Source organism: Sarcophilus harrisii, chromosome 1, assembly GCF_902635505.1.
Source record: "Sarcophilus harrisii chromosome 1, mSarHar1.11, whole genome shotgun sequence".
NCBI lineage: Eukaryota > Metazoa > Chordata > Mammalia > Dasyuromorphia > Dasyuridae > Sarcophilus > Sarcophilus harrisii.
Window position 1 is genome coordinate 128971286 of NC_045426.1, and position 24409 is coordinate 128995694.

The following is a 24409-nucleotide window of genomic DNA, read 5'->3' on the forward strand; positions in this document are numbered from 1 at the left end:
TTTATATAATCTTTGTCAATTTTAACAGAAGACAAAAATGTTAAGGGACAAGTAGGTAGCACAGTAGATAGAATACTAGACTTGGAGTCAGAAAGACTCATCTTCCTTCAAAACTGGTCCCAAATACTTATTAGTTGTGTGATCCTGAGCAAGTCACTTGACCCTGTTTATCTCAGCTTCCTCATCTGTAAAATGAACTAGAGAAGGAAATGGCAAATTAGAGTCTTTGACAAGAAACTCACAAATGGAGTCATAAAGAGTTGAACAGACTAAAATGATCAGTTTATCTAGTGGAATAGGTGGTAGGAAGTAATAAAATTGGGAGCCAAAGTATAGCATTTTTCTTGTCGAAAATTTTTAATTATTTCCTGCAATTTTCTTATGTTGTTTCCCCTTAGTCCTTTTTTCTTTATAGCTTAAGCAATTATGCAGATTAAGGCAGAAGTTCACTACCAGTGAGAATATTTGTTGGTTGTAGATCTTAAATTAATTTTCCTACTATGGATTTCATACCTCTCCTGAGCAGGTTCTACTAATTCATTGTATATTTTGACCTTAGGGATCAGATCCCAAGTATGAAGCAGGGAGCCAAGTAGGGGTAAAGTTCATATGTATATTAGCCCTCCTTGATTGTGTTACAAAATATCTTTTTCACTCTTATTGCCTCTATAATTCCCTTGAACAACAAGAAGGCATAAATCAGCAATCAGTTCAAATTCAGTGATAGGATCATGTGTTGTTCTTGTTGGCATTTAGGTTTAGTTCAGGGGCTCATCTTTGGCTCTTGAGGTTATTTTTATATAAATTATCTTTAGCATTTTCTCCATATTTCCTTAATTTTTTTTGAAATGCTCCATATCAGTTTCTCAGTTCAGAGCCTATTTAAAAATAAGTTTTTACTGATGTCTTCTGTTTTTTACATTATGTATTCCTTTCCTTCTTCCTCACCCCTCAAAAGAGCCGACCCAAATAACAAATCATATTTTTAAAGAAAAAAAGGACAAGATGTGAAAAAATCACAATGATGAATATATTGAAAAAGAACAAAACATGTACAATGTGTAATATTTGTGAACTTCCCTTCTCCATGAAGAGATGAATTGGGGATATCTTATTATCTCTTTTCATTTGAATCTAGCTTCATCTTTATAATTTTGTTAAATCCATTTTTTTATTCTTTTGTGTGTCAATAATCAATAAACATTTACTAACCATATTATTAATACATTAAATCAATTTAATTAATATAATTTAATTCATTAAATTAATTTAAATAATATAATTTAATTCATTAATATTAAACATATTATTATATACCTACCAGGCACTGTGCTCAGTGGTAAAGATGCAAAAATAGAAAAAAAAAACCCAAACCAAAAGGTGGTCCTTGTTTTGTTTTCAAGGAACTTATAATCTAATTGGGAAAGATAACACATAAAAGGAAGTTGAAAAGGTATTTAATATGGGAACATGATGGAGAAGTCAGAGAATTCCCAATAGTATACCATTGAGTGAGAAAAGAGGATATATCTGAGCTGAACTCTCTCCTTAAATGGAGATTTGAAGTCCAACCAGAGAGGCAAAGGGTAGTGAGGAAGTGAAGTATTAATGAGATCTTGTAGTGTGATGAGGTTATTCCCATATCTTTTCCTGGAAAAGTAAATAGAGAACTCAGTAAGAGAAGTTCCAAAGTAGTGCAGCTAAGTGGAAATGAGTGTGTGGTTGTTCTTTCCATTTACATTGTTGTTACTGTGTATACAATTTTCTGGGCTCTATTTAGTTCACTTTGTATCAGTTCATGTTGATCTTTCTTTGCTTCTCTGTATTCTTTTTGTGAATTATTTCTTAATGCACAATAACATTCCATTATTTCTGTACCACAATTTGTTTACTTTCATTCTCCAATTATTCAATTTGTGGGTATCTAGTTTATTGTAATTCTTTGCTACCACAAAAAGTGCTGCTATAAATGTTTTAGTGTATAGGGAATGCTATAGTGTATAGGAAAACTCCTCCCCTCTCCTTCCCCCATTTATTGATGCCTTCCTTGGAATAAAAAAGTCTAGTAATGGAATCTGTGGCTTAAACATTTTAGGTTTGCATAATTTGAAATTGCTTTCCAAAATGACAACTATTTCATAGATTCACTAATAATGTATCAGTATGCTTATTTCCCCACACTTCCTTCAATATTAACTATTGCCATTTTTGTGTCATTTTTGTTAATTTGTAGGGTAAAACCTCAGGGTTTTCAGTTTGTGATTTAAAATAGTCTTTCATTTGGTTGTGTATGATTTGCAAATCTTCTTTTAAGAACTGTTTATATTCTTTGACCACTATTTCTTCTTATTTTAGATATAAGTATTACAGGTTTGGTTATGTGATTTTCCAGTACATGGTAGATTAGAAATAGCAAATTAGAATGGGGGGTTAGTTTTAGAATAGGGCTATTAATGTCAGTTAAGTAGATGGATGGGGATATGAAGAAGTTGAGCATGTATAGGTTTTTTTCCTCCCTAGTTTCAGGAAGTAACTGAAGGGAAGAATCAGCATTTCTAAATCGGTTTTTCAAGAATGCATCAGTTGGGGCAGAACCATGATGGTGGAGAGGACACATGGTTCTTTCTGACCTTCTCCAATGACCCTCAACTAACTAGCAAATTCAGCCTCTGAATTAGTTCTAGACTGGCAGAATTCATGAATATTGGGAGTGCAGCAAATTACCACAGAAGATAATTTCAAAGATTGCCAGAAAAGTTCTGTTTCAATTGGGCATGGAGGGAGATGGCCAGGCACAGGAGTTGTGCAGACCCAGGGTGGGGTGCAGATTCCCTGCAGTGGAGAATCTTTGGGGAGGACTCTGCCCTGGTTGCAAGCCAGTAGATCAGCAGAAAAGTTATAAAACATCCAACACAAACACAAAAGGTAAATAGTGAACCCTGAAGTGCCAGAGTCTCACAAACCTCACCACACCAACCCAGCACCTGGAGTGAGTCAGCACAATCCTAGCTAAGCCGCTGCTGCTCCACTGCCACTTTGCTGTGGCCTGTACAAGAAGCTTGGAAAACCTTGCCCTAAAAGCAGACCCCAACTTAAAAAAAATGAGTAAAAAGGCAAAGAGAACTCTAACTATAGATAGTTTCTATGGTGAAAGAGAAGAACAGATTTCAAGCAGTGAGGAAACTAAAAGTAGATCGTCTCCAGATGAAGCCCCAAAAGGTGATATAATCAAGTCCCCATCACACAAGGGTCTCCTAGAAGAAATTTAAAAGGATTTCAAAAGAGACCCAGAAGAAAAAGGGGGAAAGGAAAAGAAAACTTTGCAAGAGGGTTTGGAAAAGGAATATAATTTATTAAAAGGTAGATTTGACAAAATGGAAGAAAAAAACAACTCCTTGAAAAACAGAATTTGTGAAATGGAAAAGGTAAATAACTTCTAGGAAATAAGAATTTGTGAAATGGAAAAAGAAAATAACTGCTTAAAAACCAGAATTAAGCAATTGGTCAAAAACCTTTTATTATGTATCTATTATGTGCCTTGGACTATGCTAGGGATATAAAGAAAAGCAAAACATATTCTTTGCTCTTGAGGAGCTTGTATTGGGAGAAGCAACATGCTATGTACAAATAAGTTACATGAGGGATACAAAGATGAAAAAAAAGAAAAGCAATTCCTGTTCTGTCATCAAGGAGTTTATAATTTGATTGGGGAAGATAACTTGTTTTTTTTTTTTTTGGAGCTTCTAACATTTTATTTCTGATTTTCCATTAGGTGCTTATAGATGGTACCTTTTTCATAGGAGGAATTTTTTTTTTATTTAATAGCCTTTTATTTACAGGATATATACATGGGTAACTTTACAGCATTAACAATTGCCAAACCTCTTGTTCCAATTTTTCACCTCTTACCCCCCACCCCCTCCCCTAGATGGCAGGATGACCAGTAGATGTTAAATATATTAAAATATAAATTAGATACACAATAAGTATATATGACCAAAACGTTATTTTGCTGTACAAAAAGAATCAGACTCTGAAATATTGTACAATTAGCTTGTGAAGGAAATCAAAAATGCAGGTGGGCATAAATATAGGGATTGGGAATTCAATGTAATGGTTTTTAGTCATCTCCCAGAGTTCTTTCTCTGGGCATAGCTAGTTCAGTTCATTACTGCTCCATTAGAAATGATTTGGTTGATCTTGTTGCTGAGGATGGCCTGATCCATCAGAACTGGTCATCATCTAGTATTGTTGTTGAAGTATATAATGATCTCCTGGTCCTGCTCATTTCACTCAGCATCAGTTCGTGTAAGTCTCTCCAGGCCTTTCTGAAATCATCCTGTTGGTCATTTCTTACAGAACAGTAATATTCCATAATATTCATATACCACAATTTATTCAGCCATTCTCCAACTGATGGACATCCATTCAGTTTCCAGTTTCTAGCCACTACAAAAAGGGCTGCCACAAACATTCGTGCACATACAGGTCCCTTTCCCTTCTTTATAATCTCTTTGGGATATAATCCCAGTAGTAACACTGCTGGATCAAAGGGTATGCACAGTTTGATAACTTTTTGAGCATAGTTCCAAACTACTCTCCAAAATGGTTGGATTCGTTCACAACTCCACCAACAATGCATCAATGTCCCAGTTTTCCCGCATCCCCTCCAACAATCATCATTATTTTTTCCTGTCATCTTAGCCTCTGACAGGTGTGTAGTGGTATCTTAGAGTTGTCTTAATTTGCATTTCTCTGATTAATAATGACTTGGAGCATCTTTTCATATGACTAGAAATAGTTTCAATTTCTTCATCTGAGAATTGTCTGTTCATATCCTTTGACCATTTTTCAATTGGAGAATGGCTTGATTTTTTATAAATTAGAGTTAATTCTCTATATATTTTGGAAATGAGGCCTTTATCAGAACCTTTGACTGTAAAAATATTTTCCCAGTTTATTGCTTCCCTTCTAATCTTGTCTGCATTAGTTTTGTTTGTACAAAAACTTTTCAGTTTGGTATAATCGAAATTTTCTATTTTGTGATCAGTAATGATCTCTAGTTCTGCTTTGGTCATAAAGACCTGGGGAAGATAACTTGTAAAAGGAAGCTGAATAGCTGAGAAGGCATGATGGAAAGAAGACAACAGAAATAAGATTGATTCGGGAAGATTTCTTAAAGAAAGAAAGGAATATTTTAGCTGAAATTTGAAGGAAGTTAGAGAAGCCAGGAGGCAGACCTAAGGAAGAGAGAGCATTCCTGTCATACTGATAATATCAAGAAAGAATAACCTATCTAAAAAATGAGGGAGGAACAGAAAAACAATAAAAGTATATAGAAAGACTAAAAAAATCGGCATAGCAACATAACACTATTTAATATTAGGGCAAATAGCTTTACATACCAATGTTTTATGGTATAGTGTAATGGGCTGAAGCTCTTGAGTCGTTGCACTGAGGTCCGGAGCACTTGAGGCTAATTAGCAATCGGACAATACTCTATAAGTATATACTTGGAGAAAGAATGGCCCTGTCCACTCTCTGTGCAAGTTTGATGTGTTGTACAGGAGATTGCATAGAGGATTTGGGGGGTGGAGTGTGAGAACCAGAGGCACTGCTGGCCAGATTCGTGTCATGATTGCTCTCACTTGGTATCACCATTCCCCTTCACCTCCACAAAGAATAAAGATCTAGGATTTCCCCTTATCCTGACTTCCTGACTCTGGCTGATTTTAAAATACACAGTCTTCACAGTATAGAGTTCATATGGCAGAGTATGCTGCTCAGAACAGTGAATCTGCAAAAAAAAGTTCTTCTAGGGAGATTCTGTTGAAGAAAATATGGCAGTGCATATGTTTTAAAGACAATTTTCAGGGACCAGAAGAGATCTTGACTTCTGTGAGAGCTGGTTTAAGTGAGGCAGAGTTGTACAAAGTCATCAGTCTTCTAAAGTCACTGAAATCCAGGGGTAAGACAAAAGTCAAGTATACTGACACAGCTGACCCAAGGATGCAGTGGATGATCTTGGTATCTCCAGTGTCTGATTAAGCTCTAAGGGCTCCACAGCACCTGCTTTAGCTACCTTGATGATTATGGGAACAAATTGTTCTTATCTGCCCACTCCACTGAGGGAAGTCTTCACATGTTTAGGGTATACACTTCCCTAACTCACTGATGCCTTTGTGTTTTTTCACTTATCCGTAACCTGGCTTAGCCCTTTTGTCAAGATGGTTTACCATAGTGGTGCCCCTGTTATTGAGTGGGGCACCTGTGTGTGCTATAGTTTCTGGGAACCACAGGTGAGAATTGGATGAAAAGATGGATGATCAGCCCTGAAAAAGGCGTGGCAAGCCTTCATAAAGGTACTAGTTTTCCAGTCTTAGAGGAGTTTTAAGCTATTTGAGTTTCCAAAGTTTTAAACTTATATAATAAGACATAAAACTATTAAACCTTAAAACACATTAAAGAATGAGGTTCTGTTGCCTTAAAAGAATCATTAACAGAATTTTTTTGCAGCCATCCTGAAAGTCTTCATGACCTATTTGGGGTTTTCTTGGCAAAGATATTGGAGTAGTTTTCCATTTCCTTTTCCAGCTCATTTTACAGATGAAGAAACTGAGGCAAACAGGATTAAGTGCACAAGATCCCACATTTAATAAGTGTCTGATGCTACATTTGAACTCAGAAGGATGAGTGTTCCTGCCTTCAAGCCCAGCCCTCTATCTACAATAGGCATAGGTGTCTATGGGCAACCAGAAGACACATGGTGAGTTCTCCTTTGGTAATGGGAGTAGTAGGTTGAAAATGAAACTGTATCAGATAGGTGAGTTTTCACTTCAAGTAGCATCTAATCCATAAAGACAGGGCATTTTTTTCAAATTGATTTAAGGACTATTTTAAAAGATACTTTCTTTTTCTCTTGTGTTTATATTTTGTGGAGGAAAAGCCAGAAGACTTAATCTTCTAAAGTAAACCTTGTTTTAACTTATGAAAGAGCCAGGATATTGCACAGAGCAATATATATGATGCTAGACTCTGGTATTTGAATGACTTTAGCACCTCTTTCAATTGTGTTCTTTCTAATTACTAATCCAATCCATTTCTTTCTTCCTTCCATCCTCTCCCCTCCACTTTTTGAGTGGGGTTGTAACATTCTATAGTTATAGACCCTAGTTCAACTTTCCCAGTGAACCTCTTGATGCTCAAAAGCTTATGTGCTGAAGAAGATAGAAGAACAGGGTGGATTTCCTCATGGTAGTGGTTAGTATTAATTTATTGCACATGTCTTGTTGAATATTATTCTCCTGAATATTATAGGCAGATGAGCCACATGTGTTACATAGAGAGGCCTATATATAGTCCTTCATCAAATATCCTCAATGAGTGCCTCCCTCTGGTGTAGAAGAGACCCTGGGTTATTGGTGGCTTTGCTTGTGGATTATAAGCTATGGAAGTTTACCAACGTAGAACAGGCTTTGAACTATGGTGATAAATTGTTGTGTGAACAATCTGCTAAGATTATGGGATCACAAATTCATGGGGTAATAGAGATAGTTGGAGAAGACTTAGAAGGCCATCTAGTACAACTATCTCATTTTATAAAGGAGAAAATGGGGCTAGAGGAATGAAATGACTTGTCTAAGGTAATGCAGTTAGTAACCATCAGAAATGGGATATGAATCCAGGTCCTCCAACACCTGAGCTAATATATTTTCCATTATATTATCCAAAGAAACTCATTACAACATTGACTACATGGTTGTCATGGACAATGGATTTTTTTCTTCCTTTTATTATTCCTTCCTTTTTATTTATCGTCTTTTCCTTTGGCCCTACTTTTTTCTTTCTCTTTTTCCCTTTCTTTTTCTCTCTTAATTTCTCTTCCTTACTTCTTTTTTTTCTTCCTTTATTTATTGTCCTTTCCTTTCTCTCTGTTTTCTTTCTCTTTTTCCCTTCCTTCTCTTTATATTCCTTTCTTCTTCCTCTTTCCCTTCCTTCATTTCTTTTCCTTCTTTCCTTTTTTCATCCTTTCACCATACAACTTTGAAAGATTATTTGAAAATCATAGAAAATCTGTATCACTGATGGGCATATAAACAATGACAAAATTATGGATTTCTGAAGTATTGAAAATTTTAATTTATATTTCCTAACTACAAATAGGTGTGGGTTTGTCTGTATGCACATAATTATCAATAGATATACAGGTATTGCAAGTGTGAAATAATTCCGAAGGTAGGAATTCCTTCTGCCAGTACACATTGATCTTTACCCCTTACTTAGCTAAGTCCTAGGGAAATGTTTGAAGCACTGATAGCTAGTATCAGAGGAGGGATCTGAACCAAAAACTTTTTGATTTTAAATCAAGCACTCTGTGCACTAGACTAAACTGCATGTGTATGTGTTTGTTTGCATGTGTACATAGAAATATATTATTATGTAACACATGTATATCTATTCTATAGCAGAATTTTAGGCTGGTGCTTTGCTGTGCCATGCAGGTAATTATGAGTTCCTGAAATCTATGCCAGCCAAATACAAGTTGTGTTAGTGGGAAATGTTAGCCTGAATATACTTCAAACACGGATTTCATGATGACTAAGATCAGCTTTGCTAATCTCAAAGAGAGTCTGAATAAGAAAGGTGAGCACTAAATGATGATTTTTCTTTTTTGGCCATAGCAACCCACCAGTACTATTTGCACAGGTATTAAAATGTTGTAATCTGAGGCAGAGACAGCGTACCCACACTGATGAAATCCCCCATCTTCAAATAGATTATTAAACTTATTTTTATATACATTTATTCTGTTAATTCAGATCTAGGGAAATGGATTTTTCTAAGAGAGCAATGAAATGCAAAGAACTCTCACTAAGCACTAAGGGAAATTGCACATTTCACATGAATTTTAATATGTTTTGGTCATATTTAAGGTTGTGTACATTTTCAAAAATGACAATCCACTTCACACACTTACAAGGTTTCCCTAAATACTAGCTGCTGATTGTTTGCAAGTAGAAGGAGGCAATTCTCTCCTACTGTCCTCACTCTGCCATTTTTTATAGATAAAATGGATCAAAATTGATGCTTAAATGAGACCACCATCATTTCTCAGGCTGCTTACCATGTATGGAGCTCAGAATGATTAGAAAATATGAAACATATGTGAGCAGCCCAGACCCCTTTAGTTAAATCCCATTTATATAGATCAGTTTTCCCATGAGATTTGATGCTAGCTGAACTTTTAGCAATTAAAACACACACACACACACATGCATACATAGTCTCTTGCTACAGCCAAAAATATGGATGAGTTAAACCATATCAGATGTAAGGGTTTGTTTTAAAATTTTTTTTCTAAGGGTGTGTATTTAAAGAAAATAGGAAAAGTGGAACTGAGGGAAAGGCTCAGGTCCTGAGGTAGGAAACCTGATCTCTTGCTCTGGTCTGGATACAGGAACTGGTACTATTGATGCCATAGAAGTCAGAAGTCAAGAAATTAGAGTTCCAATACTAGTTTGTGTGTGCTTTCTGTCTTTATATTTAGGGAAACCCCAAATTCTTGAATCATATTTGGAGTCTTGAAAGGCAAAGGGAGTGAATTTTCAAAGTCAGCTTTGGGCTTGATTTCTGTGGTCAATAGGGTTCTGGGAGCTACACTTCAGGATTCTGGAATAATAACTTTCAGGAGAGAAATTGCTCAGTAGGGTTTGGAATCTGGTTGTCTGCCACATTCAGAAGTAAAACTTTGAGGCCTAAAACCCTTCCTTCAAATTGCCAATATTTTCAGTTTCAAGACCATTTGCCCTTGGCTAAATGTAGTTTCCTGTTTCTAAGAAAAGAAGCTTAAAGGGACCTTCAGAAAGCTTCCCAGACAGTCTCACAAGGCTTCATAGACAGCAAACAACTCTTAGAAAACAACAATTTGATGAGTTAAGTGTAAATGGATCAGAGACATATGGATTACATTTTTTGAATACACATGAGCTTAAAATGTAAAGTGGGGTAGAGGAGATGGTTTAGGGGGAATGCTTGGAAAAAATGTGGTTTGGGTCTTGTCAACTGCAAAATCTTTCAGATAAATAATTTGAGATGTTTTGCTTATCTTAGAATGTGACTAACTTCACCCTTTACTTCTATTTATGTTGTTATTTTAAAACTCAACATTCGTTCTAGCTGTGTTCTGGGTCTTGAGTCACTTTAGCAAAATACTACTTTAAAAGGCCTTTTCTTAGGATTTTTATATATTCTGTAAGAATAGGAAAATTGGGGCAAATTTAGGGTCTCAGTATTCATAAGCTGAAAAGGATTTAATGAATTTCTGCCAGATCCATCCTTCTACCTATGGACTGAATTATACTCATTCATTCATTCATTCATTCATCTGTTCATTCATTAGGAGACCCTGTGCTTCATGCTGTGAATAAATGAAAAAAGCAAAATAGTCCCTGCTCCTCAAGGAGTTTATATTCTTTGCAAATAAATAACATGTACAGAGAAAAATAAATGCAAAAATAATACAACAGATTATTTGAGAGTGGGTAGTGGCACTAGCATCTGGGGTGACCAGAATCAATTTCCTTTAAGAGGTGGTCCTTGAGTCTTGAGGGAGATTTCAGGATTCTACAAGGTAGTGTATTCTAAGTATAGGGACAGTATGGGAAAAAAGTGTAGAAGTTGGAAATGTAGTGACATGTTTGAGAAGTAATAATTGGGGGAGAGAGGGGAAAGAAAGAGAGAGAAAAAAAAGAAAAGAAGGAGGAAGAGGAGGAAAAGACAAAAGAAAGAGGAGGAGATGGAGTAGAAGAACTGAGAAAGAAGAAGAGAAAGGGGAAAAGAAGAGGAAAGAAGATAATGTGTACAATTGAATGTCTCTCATAATACTCCCATACTCCCAATCAATCTATATCATTTCCCTGTGCCAGGCTTGTGAGCTCTATTTCCTCTTTTTTGTTCAGGTAGTCTGTAGTGTAATCCAATAATGAAATAATTTCTGATTCTCCCTTCTTTGACCTTCATCCAAATACACCTCATATCTCTGCCCTCTGAGTTCTATATTTCCTTATATAATATGACTTCATAATATCTTCAAACATGCAATGCTTCTGCTTCCAACCTCGATATTTTAATTTATCTTGTTTCTTTTGAATAAAGCATACTTATTCTGAGATATAGACTAGTAATGAGTTTTATCCCATCAAATCAGTGATATCTGTGAGATCAAATTTGCTAGATCTCTTGTTCATTTCCTGAACTTTGGAATTTGAGTATGAATGTCCAAGGCTTTGAGTTTTACTGCTGGATTCTCCTTTGGATTTCATTTCCTCTGAATTTATGGATGTTTGAGCTTCTATTTTCCTACTTTCTTTGTGGCTACTGTCAATAGTATCTATTATAAGGGACATATATGTATTAATATACAGATATACATATATGTATTATACTCAAGGGTAGTCTTTTCTCTTCCCTGCCCTTTTAAATGTAAAATCCTTTTGATTAAATTTATGAGAATCCTGGTAAATATTCTTACAATTGTTTGTTAAATGCACTCCATCTATGACCAAGAATCTGCCAACCCTATATTGGAAACCATGTCTGAGAAATTCAAATCCCCTTCTTAGTTACCACCTTCTCAATCAACTGTTTACTCCTAAAATAATTTTTTTTTCCTGTATCCCCTGACTTTATAAACCTTCAGTGAAGAGAAAATACAGCCTCTATTTCCTCCAATGTCTTCAGTTTGTTGCCTGAGACTTTTATAATTTTTGGCAATACTTTTTGGATTCCTTCTGGAAGTATCATTTATGAATGACCAGAAATAGGTAGTTGTCATCTATTTTAGTAAGTCTTGAGACTTATGTTTCCGATATGCTCTGGGAAGACAAAAGACCTCTCTATTGTTGTTATCAGATCAAAAAATAGCTTATTTCCTTAAGAGAGAACCAACAACTAATATATTACTTTTTTCATATTCCTTTGACCTTTATTGAGTGATATCCCAAACAGTAGTTTCTGTATCTATTATGTCATGCTTTGGAGAACAATTTGTCTTTTTTCTCTTTCCTTTACTGTTAGCTATCTAATTTTATGTGCAGAAATAAAGCCCCAATTGTTTCTCATTAATTATGGGAGTTGCCCGTGTTTAGAACTTTAAGTAGCACCTTCCCAATGCTCTCTGATGAACATTTTAATTTTCAGGCTCCCTCTATTAGGAAATTCTTCCAGGCTCCCATTTTTGATTCTTTCTACCTTAAAAAATTTCTATTGGAGCCTCTAGACAAAAACAACATACAAACAAAAACCAGATATATATCTTAGGCAGCAAAACCTCTTTGGGTTATGCCAAAAACCCTTTAGCAAGCTTCTTGATAATAATGTAATAAACACAAATTTTTATTAAAATGGAAAGAATGGGGCATCTAAGTGGCACAGTGGATAGAGTTCCAGCCCTGAAGACAGGAGGACCTGAGTTCAAATCTAGCCTAGCTGGGCAAGTCACTTAACACTGATTGCTTCAGCAAAAAAAAAAAAAAAAAAAAGGATTTAGAGCTGGAAGAGAACTCAGAAGCCATCCAATTAAATTTTCTAAGTTTTGGATAAAGAAATGGAGCCTGACTTGTCCAGAGCTGTACTGCTAATGTCTTTGATAGACTTTGAACTCAGGTCTTCTTGATTGGAAGCCCAGAACTCTGTCCATTGTACCAGAACATACATTCTAAAACAAGTGAATTAGAATAGCCAAGTCTCACAAAGTCTTTTCCTGAGAATTTCCTAGAGTTGTTATCTCTGTCTAAGTAATCATTGTTGCCTATGCCTTTGATTAGATTTCTCTCAGCACTTCCCCTTTCTGGGTACCCAAGAGGGTGCTAGCAGGATGTCTTCTCATCTGATTTCAAATTATAACTCTTCTCTTCTGAGAGATTTAGCCATAGGAGCTCAGTCCAAAAACCTGAGGGTGGTAAAAATGTGTTTATCTAGGATTTGGCAAGTCTAATTTCCTGAAAAGGAAGTGGGGAGTACTATTTCAGGATGTCTATCAAGCTAGATATTAGAATAGGCACAGTAGAGGAGAAATAGTTGTAGAAATACCCAGAAATTGATGAGAGACAGAATCCAAGTAACACAAGTAAAATCCAAGACATTTGTTCCCTATACACAAATAAACAAAAGCTAACAAAAAGGAAGCATGCATGATTCTAACTTAAGGAAGCAAGTTTTACTTATTATCACTGAGGTTTGAATTAGTGCTCGGAATATGACTTTGTTAAGAAAATGCCTTCTTTACTTTAAGAGAAAAGGTAAAAGAGGGTGATAGTGATGGTGATGAATTCACCAGTGGTTCTTAAGATATAAACAATGAAAAACTGGGGTTGAGGAAGGGGAAGGGATCACTTCATCTTCAAATTTGGGATAAAAAAAGTAAGGAAAGCTGGGTATCATTTGATATATACCCTAGAATTTAGAAAGGTAGATTTCAAAGAATTCAATTAAAAGACAAGTGAAATTCCATGACTTCAAAATAAATTTAGTTCTTTGCTATTACAAGATATTCTGTTATAAATATTTTGGTATGTATGGGGTCTTTGTTGTGATCATTGACATCCATGGGGATGTAAGATTAATAGTAAAGTCTCTGATTCAATAGGTATAGACATTTTAGTAATTTTCTTTGCATAAACATAAATTTCTTTCCAAATTATTGGACTAATTCCTAGCTCTACTAACAGTGTGTTATTGTGCATATCTTTCTGTGTAACCTTCAACAATAATTATTTACATCCTTGATCATCTTTGTTAATTTGCTATTTGTGAAGTAAAACCTCAGAGTTGTTTTGATTTGTCTTATATTATTAGCATTTTGAAACATTTATTCATATGTTGGCAAAATTTTTCTTTTGAGAACTATTTGCCCTTATTCTTTAATCATTTACTAATCTTATATATTTCTATTGGCTATATAGTTTGGATATCTGCCCCTTAAAAAGATTTGTGTAGAAGAAGAAAGAAAGGAGATTCAACAAGTGAAGAATACAAAGCACAATATGATCCTGTTATAATAATGTCAGAATGAACTGAAGATAACTTGGAATGCTAAAGGTAGCCAAAAGGTCATTTTTAGAAGTAAATGAAATGATGAAAATGGATAATATAGGAAGAGCTATTTTTTTAAATAACATGAATGCTTTAAATATGGAATGAAATGACTGGCAATAAATATTGTTATTTGTCCTTTATCTTGAAGAAGACTTAAACATCTGGGAGATAATGTTATGATATGCAAATTAATTGGATGTAGAGAGAGTGCTGTGCAAAGCTACCAGATTTATCATGGGTAAATAACATAGTAAAAGAGAACCTAGTTGCCCTTTATGAGTTTACGTCACTAGTCCTAGGAGAACTATACCTTTAGATACTGAAAGAAATGCCAGTATGATTGCTGAACCACTGTCAAAAAACTTTGAAAGATTATGGAGATTAGACCAACATCATATGCTATACATCAAAATGGGTAAATGATTTAGACATAAAGGGTGATATCATAAGTGAATTAGGGGAACATAGAAAAACTTACCCAAATTTATGGGTAAAACCAAACAAGAGATAGAGAGGATTAGGGAAAGTATAAAGGATAATTTTGATTACATAAAATTAAAAAAAATTTCCACAAAGAAAACCAATGCAGCCAAAATTAGAAGAGAAACAGGAAGCTGGAAAAAAATTATAGCAACTTTCCTTGATAAAGGTATCATTTCTTAAATATATAAAGAATTGAGCCAAATTTGTAAAAAAATAAAACCATTTCCCAATTGACAAATGGCCAAAAACATGAATAGATAGTTTTCCGAAAAGAAATCAAAGCTACCAAAAGTTACATAAAAATTTCATTTCTTAATTTTTAAAATCACTATTGATTGGAGAGATGCATGTTAAAACAATTTTGAGATGCCATCTGATACCAGATTGTCTAACTTCACAGAAATATAAAAGGACAAATGCTATGGGACGTGAAAAATTAGGGAGACTAATATATTGTTGGTAGAGTCATGAACTTGTTCAACCATTCTGTAGGACAATTTCAACCTATGCCCAAAGGATTATAAAACTGTATACTCTCTGACTCAACAGTACCATTACTAAAGAGATATGAAAGAGGAAAAAAAAGGACCAATTTGTACAAATGTATTTATAGTGGCTCTTTTAGTAGTGACAAAGAATTGGAAATTAAAGAGATATCATTCAGCTGGGGAAATAGCTGAACAAGTTGAAGTTTGTGACTATGATGGAATACTATTGGGTTATAAAAAATGACAAGCAGAATGATTTCAAAAAAATACTTGGAATGACTTATATGTAATGATGGAAAGCAAAGTTAGCAGAAGGATGTAAGGATGGTAACTCTGAAAGCTTTAGGTACTCTGATCAAGACAATGATCCAAGACATTTCCAAAGAACCCTTAAATAAAAATGCTATCTAGCCCCAGAGAGAGAACTGATGAACTCTAAGTCGAGATTGAAGCATATTTTTTTCATATCTTTATTGCTTTTTTGTGTTTTTTTGGGCAACATGACTAAAATGGAAATGTTTTGCATGATTTCATATATATAATTGAAGTATTGCTTGCCTTTTAAATAAATGGATGGGGAATGGGTTGAGGGAGGGAAAGAATTTGAAACTTTAAAAATTGAATCTTAAAAATGTAATTGAGAAATATTTAAATTCTAAATCCTTTGATTGGCAATCTTAAAAAAGAGGTTGTGAAGAATAAGAGATGTGTGTATGTTGAAGGCAGCTCAAACTAACTTGCAAGGGCTAATTATTAAATTTTCATTATGAGGTTTAGATCTCAAAAACATGACAAATCAAACCTTGACTTATTGATTGTTGATTATCTAAGCTTTAAAAATGACAGAGTATGAGGATGTATTCTGATGGAAGTGGATTTCTTCGACAGAGAGATCTAACTCAGTTTCAGTTGATCAGTGATGGACAGAAGCAGCTACACCCAAAGAAAGAACACTGAAAAATGAATATAAACTGTTTGAATTTTTGTTTTTCATTATTTTTACCTTCTGAATCAATTCTTCCTGTGCAATAAGAGAACTGTTTGGTTCTGCACACATATATTGTATCTAGGATATACTGAGACATATTTAACATGTATAGGACTGCTTGCCATCTAGGGAAGGGGATGGAGGGAGGGAGAGGAAAAGTTGGAACAGAAGTGAGTGCAAGGGATAATGTTGTAAAAAAAAAAATTACCCAGGCATGGGTTCTGTCAATAAAAAGTTTTAATTATGAAAAAAAGACAGAGAAATATTAATAATGCACATTGAGCTTAAAAGTATCTCCTGTTTACATTCCCCCCTTCTCCCCGCCCAGAGAACTGGTTGTTAATAATTTATTAGCACATCCCTGGAGTAATGCCATAGTATTTGAAGAAAGGCAAATGTTCCAATTTTCAAAAAGGAAGAATTTAGGTCAGTGAACTTGAACTCAATTCCTGGCAAAATTTTAAAATACATTTTTGAAGAGATAGTTGTGAAATACCTAGAAAAGAAAGTGGTGATCCTAAAGAGTCAGTATCCCTCCATTAAGAACAAATCATGCCAGTTTTCTCATTTAATCTCATTTCCTTTTTCAGGAATGGATGGGTGGAGCAGGTTTACTTGACTGATAAGTCAGGGCACTGATGTAAACATATTTTGCTTCTATTTTAACAAAAACATTTGACAAAATTTTTAATGATACTCTTGTGAACAAAATGGAGAGATGTGGACTAGATGAGAACATAGTAAGGTCACTGCAAAAGTAGTTTGCTAGAGTAGTAATCATTATTTTAAATTAACTTGGAAGGAGGTCTATAATATGGATCCATTTATCAGTCTCAGAACTGGTGCTGTTTGCTATTTTTACCGATGGCTTGAATAGAGACAAAGGAGCTTATAAGGTACATTTATCATATTTTCACATGACTGAAGAGGGATAGCTACCATGTTGGATGAAAGAATTAGCATCCAAAATATTTCAATATTCTATTATGTTGGGATTGACAAATTAAGATGAGATGTAATATGAATAAATATAAAATATTATACTAGTCTTCAAAAAAAATCAACTTTATAAGTACAAAGTGGAAGAGGTATTGGTAAACAGCTCTTCATATGGAAAAGATTGGGGATTGTAGTGTTCTTTCCTTCTTTGGATAATCTTGCATTTTACTTATTTGTTTATAATGGAATGAATCCATGGGATATGTGCTTTGTATGCATTATCTTGCTTCTTCCATTCCAGTGGTGGCTATACACACCTAGTTATCTAAATGAGCCTAGGATGGATCTGAATTCCCTGGCTGCCTTCTCTCTTTCTGTTTCTTTCCCAGCGAACTTTCAATTGGAGTGGTCATAATATATTCTCATTCTCATTTTTCATATTAATTATAGGAGTCAAAGGATCAACCAGGAGCCTATGGTTGTGTGTGTTCTTGAGCAAAAGGCCAGAACATGCTCCATGGACTTATTCTTTATTAGTCTGTATGTTATATTACCCTTCCACCAAGTAGAGAGCAAACTTCTAGAGGGAAGTGACTGTTTTGCTTGATCTTTGTAAATTCAGTGCCTTTACTTAGTATTAAATAAATATTTGTTGAATTTAAAGTACATAAATGAAAATCTGCAATTAGCAGAAGAGAAAATTGGGGAGAAATGATGAACATAGAAGAGATAAGGGGTTTCAAAAACAAAGCTGGGTGAGAAAGGTAAATTGAGAAAAAAAATGTTGTGTACTGAGTTCTTGGGAACATTTATACTACCGTATATAGGCTTTGGGTCCCTTTCTCTATTAAATCAGGGGATTGAATTAGATGTACTTAAAAGCTCTTTTCAGCTGTTACATTTGGTATTTTATTTTTTCTCCCTCTTGCTTCACTTTCTCAAATAAATAGACTTTGCCACTAACTAATTCTAATTTTTTAACATTATGTTATTTTGTCTTTGTCTGAGCTCTGAATTTCCGATTGCTGAAATTCCAGGAAGTAGGTAGAAGAGTCCCATTGCACACAACTTTGGACTGTGCTAGTTGAGTTGAATCAAATTTGTTTATTTCCCAATGGGCCATCCTCTTGAGTCTAACCTCATCCTGACCTTTATGATTCCAGGCACGACAGAAAAGTTTTCCATCTAAATATAACTTTGCAAATGACATGCATTTGATGTTATAGAATTTTATAGAAGAAACTGTGGGAGCTGAGAAGTAAAGTCAGTTGCCCAGGAACACACAAGTAATAAATGGCAAAGCTGCAGATGCAGTCTGGATTTTTTGATGGCCAAGTATCATGTTCTCCATTACACAGTTACTATTTCTAATCATAGTCCGGAAGAAGAGAAATCAATTTATCTTTATAAACAGTTTTTCTCTTTTTCTTCTTGTAGTCTGGGGATCCCTTAAGAGGATGAATGCCCCATCCCCAGCTTCTAACTTATTGGGTGAGGGAAGGAGGGTACTAGAGAGAATCTGGCTAAATATATTTGTCCTCATACAGCTGTTGTAATCACTCACTCAGAAGAAGGGATTTTATATCAAGGGCACTTGATTGTCTCCTTGTTACACATAGTGATGTACTGAAAGGGATAGGGTCCTTTTCAGGAGAGGAAGCTCTTTCACATTCTTATTGCTATTGTCATTTGGTTAAGTATTTTATTGACATAAATATGATCTTTGTTTTCTCTGGCCCAATAAGACATCATAGAATAGGACTTTTAAATCAGATTTTCCTGCTTGAGGGAAGGTGTGACCCGAAAAGCTGAGAAAGAAGAGGGATTTTTTTTTTTTTGCTTTAAAAGGATGGCTTGTAATAATCTAAGAAGTGATGGAGTGATTGATAGCAATTATTTGAGAAGGAAGGCAAAACATGGAGGTTCAACAGTTTTCTAGTTGTTTACAGGTCAGATCTTTGAAGTTTCATTTTATTGTTGGAAAAGTTGTGAATCTCTAGAACATGTTATTGTTGTTCAGACTTTTTTGTCATATCTAATTCTCCATGAAACCATTTGAGGTTTTCTTGGCAAAGATACTGGAATGGTTTGCCATTTCTTGCTCCACTTCATTTTACAGATGAAGAAACTGTTACTTGCCTAGGTTCATACACTTAATATGTGTCTGAAGCCAGATTTGAACTTAGAAGGATATGTCTTTTTGATTCCAGGACCAGCACTCTATCTGCTGTATCACCTAGCTACATAGAACACAGAGATACCCTTATTCAAGTGAAAGTATAAGCCAACATTCCCTAGATCAACTATAAATGAAATTTAGATTGTTCATCATTTTGTATTGTCTATGTTGAATGCAGTCCAGCCATCTTGTGAGACAGAGAACTGTATTCAGGAAACCTCGTTCCAGATGTGAGCTCCAATATTTTCCAGCTGTGTGACTATGGACAAGTTCCCTAATCTCAGCCTCAGTTTCTTCAGCTATAGCAAGATGATATCTAAATTACCTTTCAATTCTAAATCCTTTGATTGACAATAACCCTTTCATCTAGTAGGTTGTCCATCTAGCAAAGGAAAAGTGATTATTTTTTCCTAAAGATGGCAGCTAGGCATTCTTCCAGGGCAACTTCCAGGGCAAGCCAGTTTTTTTATGGGGCAGCAGCATGGGTCTGCCTGCTATCTTTTCCATCAAACTGCGCTCAGGTTGTGTTCCTGCATGGCTGGCAATCTGAATCTGGGTATCGAGTGCTTGGCCTGCTTGTTTATACTGGATTGGGTGTCTTTGGGGAAAAGAGGAGACTTAATATTTTAGAGCCTGGCTATGCTCAGGGCATTCTGTTGCTGTGTCCTGGAAGGACCGAAAGCTATGACCCATAATGCCAAGTGAGGAGAAAGTGGCTTAGAGAGGTTGTTTATTTTAAGCTGATGCATACCCAGCAGACAACACAGGTCTGTAGTCATTATCTATTGAGCTCTAAGGAAATTTGGAAACTAAATAGTTGAAAGTGACTTTTCTTTATCCTGGAAATTAAACTAGTGTCACACCTAAGAACATCAATGAGAGGCTATCTGTGGTTTCAATAAGTCAGAGTAAATGATCTCTCCCTTTCCCTCTTTATCTCTGCATAGTAGCTCATGGGTGTTCTAGAGAAAAGTGGCCCTTTTCTCCAAAATACTTCCTCCACTAGTTCATCATGGCATGAAATTCTTACCATTAAAATCCATTCCTTTGCATTAAAACATCTTTCCCTAATTCTAAAACACCAAATATCTTAGGAGAGCTCAATATTGCTCTGTTAACACATAAGAAAAATGAAATCATAAAAATTTGCATAGCAATTACTGTACATGGGTGAATAAATAAGATTTAATTGGATGAAATTATGGAGAAGTAGAAAAGAATGGAAAATAGTCTGTTACACAGATGGCTACCCAGTGAGGCAAGCCCAGGTAGAGAGCTGCTGCAATGAGAAATTGAGTACTGATGAAGTGGAGCAAGAACAATTCAGAAATAAGAGAGGACTGAAACTGTGGAGGAGGGATCAGAAAGAGGTATAAAATCACTAGCACCTTGTAGTTTCTTGAAGTCTGGTCTTAGGGTGATTATTATGTTTGAAAGAATTTGTGCCAATAGGCTCCAGCAGTGTTATCAAAGAAACTCTGACTACAACATTAAAAAATTTAAAAGGAACATGGGGGAAATATAGGAAACTTTGATTTATGGGTGTACTTTCCTCATAAAAGTTTAATGTAGAAATTAACTCTCTTTTCCAAAATGCTACTACTAAACTTGGTGATCTGAGGGAATATGAGAAGGAGGCAGGGTGAGATTCTTTTTTTTTTTCCTCTTTTCAGAAGGACATATAGGCTTAAAGGTGAGAAGTAAACTTAATGCAAAAGCATTTGAATTATTAAACCCATGAATTACCTCATGTGGGATGATCATTTTTAGTTTTGGGTGAAGTTTATGTTTAAGTTAGGTATGATCACACAGAGACATAAACTTCAGCCTAGCCATATGTGATATCCTCTTGAGTTGAGGTTTCCCTTCAAGTGGAAAACTCTTGGAACTGCTAGAAATCCAAGAGTTCTATTCCTATATTGGATCCTGTTTGCCCCCAAAGTCTACATAATCTTTCCAGACTTATGAATACATTGAGCTTAAGATTTTTCTCAAGTGGGGAAAGAACTTGGGGGTTAGAACTTTCCTTTAGAACCTGCATAGTTCCCATGATTCAAATTTCCAGTAAAGAGCAGGCTTGATGTTTGTTCCTATACATTTAGGCTCTGTGTCTTGCTACTCCTCAGGTCAAGGTCTCTCTTTGTTCAGGAATTGCTTATCACTGGGTTGTTTAATATCTCCAGGTCCTCATGATTGCTTGGAGCACCTGACTTTTCAGAGGGGCAATATGGATGCCCAAGCTTACCTCCAGGAAATTGAATCTGTCCACTAGCTTCTTTGTGTCCAATTTCCCAGCTTAAGTTCTCTATGTGTTTATGCTCATTTGTTAAATACTCCTTTTGAGAAGATAAATACAAAGTTCTACAAAATGACTGAGAATCAATAATGTAATTCTTGTAATATTAAAGGGGAAAAGAAACCACATATTGTCAAATAGCTATTTTTAGAAAAAAATGATATGTATTTATACCTTTGTTTCCCAGTTATTCCCTATGCATAGTAAGGGATATACCCTCTGTAATAAAGATTAAAAAAGAAAGAGAAAAAAGCAATTAAGGAAACTAACTGGCATGTCACAGAAGTCTAACGGTATATGTAATATTCCACACCCATTTTCCCTATCTTTACAAAGGGAGCTAAACTTCTTAATTTGACACCCTGAAGAAGAATTAGGAGGATAATTTGCATTATAGCAATAACATTATAATTTGTACTATAGCAACAATATTATAAAAGCAAACAACTTTGAATGAATATAGTATAACTGGTTGTAGGAGTAGGTAGATCACTAATTGAGGGAAGTCAGGGTGAAAAAGTTCTCCAAAAGGTAGGATTGATAACCCTATTTTTATCAAACATACCACCATCCATCCAGTCATGAAGATCTTCAAATACAGAGGTAAAAGAGAAGAATGAATTCCATTCTTCTGGATGGATGGTGATGTGTTTGATAGGAATAGGAAAGTTAAGCTGAGGAGTAAATTAAGGGAAAAAATTGTCTTTGTCCATATTGAGTTTAATATAATTATGAGACTCCAAAGAGTGATGTAAAGTAAGCAGCTGGTGACATGGGATTATAACTCAGCAGAGGAGTGAGGGCTGGATACATACATATATATATATATATATATATATATATATATATATATATATACATACACACACATATATTTGTCTATCTATTTAGGGATCATCTTGATTAGAATATTATTTGAATCTAAAGAGAGTTGGCGGGATCAGAGAGGGTATATAAGATGACATAGGAAAGGCCCCAGAACAGTCATGGCTTCAGGGAAGACTATCAGTTCTGGTTTGAATACTTATTATCCCTTTTTAGGTCTGCTCATGTGCTTTTGGTACTCACCTTCACAACTCTCATTTGTGGCTCCACATAACTATACCATGAGCAGCAGCCACATCCTGGTAGCCTTTCTCAGTTAGATGGCTAAAGCAGGAGGATAACTGATAGGCCTCAGACTTGTTGATGAGTTAGAGGACTGTTTATCTCAAATACATAAAGACTTTTCCTGGTGGAATTGCAGGATGAAGGCAATTTGTTCCATCAGTCTTGAAGGAGGCTAAAGTAGGCAATGTGAAACTTTTAGAGGTACTGAAGATGCTAAGAGCATCTAATGCATTCTGGGCTATTATCAGTCATCTTGACTTTTGGCCTCCTGGAATTTGGTGACTCAGGAAGAGAGAGTGAGATTGAGGACTTTGTGCAACTCTGCCTCACTTAAATCCATTTCATGGACAAGTCAAGATATCACCTGTGATGTCATTAGTTCTCTTTGCAAACAAAGGATAAACAACAACAGCAACATCTACAAATAGCTTGGGGGAAGAAGCATGAGTTATGATCCAACTAAGTAGACTGAGAAGGAAAAATAGAAAATATAAGGACAAATATGTATCTAATAGGGGGTTGTAAATTAATGAATCAGTACTTATTAAGAACCTATAATTCATTCTACTCTAACACTTGTTGAAAACTTGGGAAACAGCAAAAAAGCTGCACCACTTTACAATAACCCACAGACTAAAGCCCTTTTGGAGTCCATTTCCATAAGCAAAGTGTGTTTTCTTTCCAAGATGAAATGCCATATTTATTATATCTTTTCCAGTGTAGTGGAGCTTCAAGGGAAGAAGGACTAATCCACACCCACTTACTCACTTCTCCTACACCCCCCCTCCCCCACTTTAGCCAAGATGGTGTTCTATTTTCCTTCCCATCCAGTTGTATCCAATGAGGCGTCCTTCCTTCTCTTGACCCCCCATTAATTTTTCTAGCAGCCCTGAACCCATGGGAATTGGGATATAGGCTGAGCATCTGCCCTAAACTGCTGTACATATAGCCACTATTTATTCTGGAGTTTATATATTTTTTAGCCATTTAACATGTATAAGTTAGTGCAAGCATCTTTATTAGGTTCCTTTCTTTTTTTTCTTTTATATCACTGACAAAGTTTTTGAGCATTGTGCCCCTAATTCCATTTCTCCCATGATCCCTATAGTTTTATTATGTAATTTTGCAAGAGGATTCTTAAGGACTAAGAAAAACAAAACCCATCAAAAGGAAGGACAAGAAAACTCTTCAAGGAGCACAGAGAGATGAGGAGAATTAAATGACTAAATTGATGGGAGGCTGGATAAACATGCTATCCACATGCTCAGTGAATACAGATTAGTGTCTTTCAGGAGAAAAAAGACACAGCCTCAGCTGTGTCTGAGATGCATAGACAATGCCTTATTCTTGAAAGACAGCAGCAGCTCTTATTGTGGTAGAAAATATAATTGGTTAAGAGGAACTTGTTTAGGCTCTGAAAGGAAAGCAAGCCAATGAGGGAGCATGGTATGAATATGAAATGTACTACTGCTTCAAATCAGTCATTGGGTAGACTGTAGGTTTTTGGCCCAGTGTAATACCAATCGATCTTGAAGGATCCTGTATTCATAAGGCATAGGAACACTTCCAGAGGATTAGTTTCAATTTGGGAGGTGGCAACAATAACCATTATCATCATCACATCCAGAAATGTGTGTCAGAGCTGGGGTAGGTATTGTTTGGGATACTAGAGATGTTGCTGTGAAAGCCATTACCAGCTTCATTGACTCCAGGTCTATTGATGACATTTTCCTGTCCTTACTGGCAGCATGCACATTCTCTATTTCTGGTCTTAGGTGACTGCAGATGTGTACCTTCTGGCTATGTATGACTCATCACTAAAATAATTATTG